This window comes from Barbus barbus (genome assembly GCF_936440315.1).
Source record: "Barbus barbus genome assembly, chromosome: 32".
Lineage (NCBI taxonomy): Eukaryota > Metazoa > Chordata > Actinopteri > Cypriniformes > Cyprinidae > Barbus > Barbus barbus.
This window is the reverse complement of record NC_136760.1, coordinates 7,682,934-7,688,933: the sequence shown is the minus strand read 5'-3', so window position 1 is coordinate 7,688,933 and position 6,000 is coordinate 7,682,934.

Genomic DNA, 6,000 nt, shown 5'->3' with positions numbered 1-6,000 from the left:
AACATGATGCTAATCCACAGTACTTTAGAAATAAAGAGCATTTGAATATAATGTAGACAAAATGTTTTATTTTGATCTTTTGAAAGTTTTATCTTTGCAAGTTTCTTTTTTTTTTTTATTTGCTCGTTTTTTTTTTAACTGTACTCTTTTTGTAACTGTAGTATTCACTGACTTTTGAGGTTTGAATCAAGGATTGTCAGCTGCTTCAAGAAGTCTCTGTTTGGCCTGATCCATCTCTTGTCTATGACGTGGTCAATGGCATCCTCCAGCAGTCTTTCATGGTGGATCATCAGGTATGCCAGAAAAAAATGTGGCGAAGCGGCTGACACCATCTATGCAGTGCACCAACAACTTATCTGGGGAAATAAAAAAGAAAGACACTTAAAACAAATTCATCCATACTCAGTTTGTCACTTTAGGATAAATGATGGATGATAAATTGTGTGTGTGAGTCAGCTCTTACTTTCTGTGTTACTCAGGGTCTTGCGGATGAATTCTGAAGCAGGGAATAAGTACTTGCTGATGTCAAACCTGTTTTCATCCTTTACAAGCACACAGTAGTAAGCAATGCTCATTTCTTTGTAATATTCCTCCCTTGTATCGATCTTTCCTTGCAGGTATATTCCTTGTATGCCGCAGTGTTCAGGATGTGAGTAATACCCATCTCCTTCAGTTTGGCTCGGTCCATTGATGTCTCTCTGCACAAAAAAACATAACAACCTAGATTAGTCTTTCATTAAAGAGGATTTACAAGGTAGAACTATAAAACAACTCTTACAGTGAGAAAAATATAACTACATTTATTGTTTGATTCCGGTTTATATATGGTAGCAGTGTTTTGCAGAGTTACTCATTTCCATTTTCCAATGAAGACATTGGGCCAGACCTTGGTGGCAGGTGTCCAGTGCACTTTACATTTGCGCATGCAACACTCCAGTTGGAAAATGTTTACAATGAAATGGCTGTGTATCGTTGATAAATCAGTTGTCACTTAAGCCTCCTGAGTTTCTGTTGTGACTTGAGGTTCTGGACCACTTGGAGCTGAGGCACACTACTGTTGTGCATCAGCCAGATCCACTTCAGATTCTAGTTCAGTATCTGGGACACACAGTGGCTCTGGCTGTGCTGAGACCCCGATGGGCTCCACTCTATTTTTCTGGAAGCATTTTTTCACAGCCTTACATCTTCTTCGGAATTAGGTTTTGCTGCTCTTCCTCACTTTAGTATTTTAAGATAAAAGAAGAAAAACAAATAAAAAGCTATTAGAAACATCGCTAACCACAGATTAAACATAAATAATTAGTCTAACTTTTAAGAATGTGCTAATATTGTGCTGCTTGACATTGGTGATTTTATTTAACAGAGTCGTGCAGTCGTTGCTCTATGGTACACGTAGATTTGGTGTACTAATGGATCATTTAAATCTTTAAATATCAATAAAAACACAATTTGACCACATTTGTGTTTGCATCTCACTGTAATGTATTTCAAATGGTCTGTTGACATTCGCCTTTTGGGCTGGTCTTCTCAGTTGTTGCAGGAGAAATATTCATGCCACCCTGATCATTCCCATTCTCTGAGATAGTGCTGCTGATGTCAGCCTTTAGCTGCACTTTTCTTTGTGTGGACTCTGTTGTAACTCGAGTTTCAGAAGCACTTGCTCTGCAGCAACCACATCCACTTCAGGTTCTGGTTCAGGACCTGGGACACACAGTGGTTCTGGACCAGACCGTGCTGAGATCCCAATAGGCTCCACTCTATTTTTCTGGAAGGATTTTTTGACAGCCTTCCATGTTGTTTGGAGGAATGCACAGATCTTCTTGCTCTTCTTCACTTTAGTATCTTCAGATAAAAGAAGAAAAACAAATAATTAGCTATTAGCAACATCGCTAACCTCAGATTAAACGAATAATAATTAGTCTAACTTGTAAGATTGTGCTAATATGTTGTTTCAAATTGGTGGCTTTAACAGATGTCAAACTGTTGACATTTACCTTTTGGGAAGGTCATCTCAGTGGTTGCAGGAGCCTTGAGGTACTCCATACTGCACTTGTGATCGATATGATACCTCTTCATTCACTGATACGAATTGATGGCGGTCAGATAAGTACGATTTGAACCATGCTTAGGCACTTCCACTAATGCCAACAAAGTGTTCTAGTCTATTTAAAAGAATGTTGTGGTCGATAGTGTTGAACGCAGCGCTAAGATCCAGTAGAACTAATAAAGAGATACAACCACGATCAAATGATAGAAGCAGGGCATTTGTAACTCTAATTAGAGCAGTCTCAGTACTATGATACAGTCTAAATCCTGACTGGAATTCCTCACAGATGCCATTTTTCTCTAAGAAGGAATATTATTGTGAGGATGCTACCATTTCTAGCATCTTTGACAGAAAAGGGAGATTTGAAATCTATAACTAGATCTTTGGGGTCAAGTTGTGGTTTTTTAATGAGATGCTTAATAACAGCCAATCTGAAGGTTTTGGGGACATATCCTAATGACAGTGATGAATTAATTATAGCCAAAAGAGGATCTATGACTTCTGGAAGCAGCTCTTGTAGTAGTTTAGATGGAATAGGGTCTAACATACATGTTGTTGGTTTAGATGATTTAACAAATTTATACAATTCTTCCTCTCCTATAGTAGAGAATTGTTCCTCAGGGGATCTATAGTGCATCCATAGTATCTGATGCGATACTGTAGCTGACGGCTGCATGGTTACAATTTTATCTCTGATAGAATCGATCTTGGAAGTATAAGTAGTTATGCTGTGCTCTTGGGGAATGCTTTATTTTTCGTTAATTTAGTGACTGTATTGAATAAATACCGGGGGTTATGTTTGTTTTCTTCTAGAAGAGACGAAAAGTAATCAGATCTAGCCGTTTTTAATGCTTTTCTGTAGGATAGGGTACTTTCCCGCCAAGCTATACGAAATACCTCTAGTTTTGTTTTCCTCCATCTGCGCTCCATTTTCCGGGCTGCTCTCTTTAGGGTGCGAGTGTGCTCATTATACCACAGAGTCAGACTGTTTTCTTTGATCTTCCTTAAGAGTAAAGGATCAACTGTATCTAAAGTGCTAGAAAAGAGAGAGTCCATAGTTTCTGTTACATCATCAAGTTTTTCTGCGCTGTTGGATATGCTGAGGAATTGAGATAAATCAGGAAGATTACTTACAAAGCAGTCTTTTGTGGTAGAAGTGATGGTTCTACCATACTCGTTACAAGGAGTAGAATTTTAGCTATATGGAGTTTACACAAGACTAGATAATGATCTGAGATATCATCGCTTTGCTGCAGAATTTCAACACCACTAACATCCTGAAGACCTTCATAGTTTGTTATAGTTAGAGTTGATTAGAGTTGGAACTAAACTCTTTAGGAAAGTGGATATCAAGGGCCAGACTTGCCCACCCCTGACCAAAAGCTTTTGCTTGAAGAGTACTCAAAACCAGGGCTGCCCTGATACTAAACTCTCTCTGCTTTAAAATGAACCTGATGCATTTATGTAGACTCACCAGTAGATGGAGTGAGAGACATGTCAATGTTGTCATGATACTTCTAAGGCCCAGACCCCTTATTTGACTCAAGTCATCAAAAATTGATTTGTCAAGTCATTTCTTTAAAGGGCTAAATCTTCTTAATATAGAAAAAGTTTTAATGTGTGTGGTCACTGCATGCTAATTTTTTTATTGAGCAATGTTCACTTCAGTTCACTTTAAATAGCCTAATGTCTTCAAAAATATTTTTTTAATAATTGTTAACGTTTTGTTTTAATAGCAGCATGGATTCAGATGTTAAGACTTCATGGCCTCTATCCTTAAAATGCGTCAAAGACAAAGAAAAAGACTTGCTTTATGTTTTGTTCATAGTGTGCACTGAGGCATCCATAGCAAAGAGCTCCTCTTCCTTGTTGTCCACAACACAAACTGCCAAGACAAGAAGGAAAGCTGCCATGACAAGGAGCTCAGGAATTGTAGCTGGTTCTGTGGCTATGAGAGAAACATTTCGGCAGCCAAAAAACCTCTTGTTCAATGGTGACAACCACTGGACCAGAATTGGTAGGAACTTCTGGGTTGACTGGAGCTGCCAAAAAAAGAAGCTTTGGGACTGGAGACAATGGAACAAGGTCTTTGAAAATGAGGCGGCACGCCATGGGCAAGGGTACCCTGGAACCCAGTCGGCTGTCTTGAACCTCTAGGAAGCTCTGCTACAACGGTTCCCAACACCAGATTAATTATAATGAATAAATATATACTATAACAGAACTCAAAATATATATTTTCCTTATTCTCTCTCTGTTTGTAGCTCATTGAAAGTGATCATTTGCTTGACATGGTTGCTTTTCTTCCCACAGCCACATGTGGCCACTTTTTACATCTTTTGGTATCTGACAGGCTACATTACTACAGGAGCGTAGTAGAATTGCCTAAAAGCTGTTATAACTTAGAAACTAAAAGATAATGTTGTCCAGTGTGTTGGTATCTGACAGGTGATTCTAAACTTAATGCGTTTTGCTTTTGAACAACGTTTACCAGACTGTCCCTTGTTTGTTTTTCATTCGTTTTTTAGTATATGTCATGTTTTTGGCTATGAAAACTTCGGAAATTACTATTGCTACATGTTCTAATATTAAAAACCATTTCATCATTGAGATAAAGATGATGAAGATGTCTCTTAATAGTCTTTCATCAACTGCTGCTTATCCACCATTTTAGTTTTAAGACCTTCCTTACAAACTGAGCTACACTGTTGAAAACACCACAGAAAATAGATCATGCTTGTAAAAAATATTGTTTAGTGTAACTTTATTTTTTGTTATCAACATTTTTTATTTTTATTTTTCATACATAACACATAAAAAACTATATATATATATATATATATATATATATATATATATATATATATATATATAATAAAATAAAACAACAGACACATACTCAACATCTCAAAGTCCAGTCAAAAGGAGGGAGAAAAGGAAGGACAGAAAAAAGAAACCCACGGAAGTCACTCCTCCATACAGTCACGTATTTCAAAGAGAAAGCACTGCCAAGCATCAATGGTAGAAGGCTTGGCCCCATTGATTCGTGCTGTTGTACATTCACAGGAGACTATTTGCAGGAGGCTACGGATCCAATATGTTTTCCCACACATATGCGGTGTAAACCAGTTCTGTATTATTGTCTTCTTCGCAGCTGTAAAACCAGCAAACAACATTCTCTTTTGCATCGAACTTATACAGAGACCATACAGGGCATCCCTGCCTAACTCCACAGTTTTAAAAAAAACCTTGGAGAAGTACCACTGCTTAACTTGATTGAGCTATTTGCATTTTTATATAACATTTTAACCATTTTACAGAAATTAGCACCAAAACCGATTTCTTTAAGGGCTTGAAATAAAAAGACCATGCTCTAAAGTATCAAAGGCTTTATAATAGTCAAAAAAAAAAAATGTAACCATCATCATTAATTATATCAGAATAATCCAAAATGTCTAATATTAATCTTATATTATTAGATATATGTCTATCCTGCATAAAGCCAGATTGTGTTTCATCAATGATAGAATGTAATATCCCTTTTAATCTTTTGGCTAATATTAAAGCAATTATTTTATAATCATTGTTTAACAACGTTATTGGACGCCAATTATCTAATAAAGTAGTATTTTTATTTGGTTTGGGAATTAAGGTAATCAAACCTTGGCATAAAGTAGGAGGAAGAAAAGATTTATTTATACTTTCCATATAAACTCTGAGCAAGAAGGGAGCTATATTTTTACTGAACATATGATAGAACTCTGATGTGAGACCGTCTGTGCCAGGAGATTTATTTACTTTTAATAATTTAATTGCTTCAACTTCTTTTAAAGTAATGGGAGGCCGGCGCAATTTCTCCAGAGCGACTGCGGGAGCGCTGATGACGACACAGCTGTTTCACGATTGGCCAAATTCACCACATGACAACAACGACGTGTATTTCGGGTTTATTC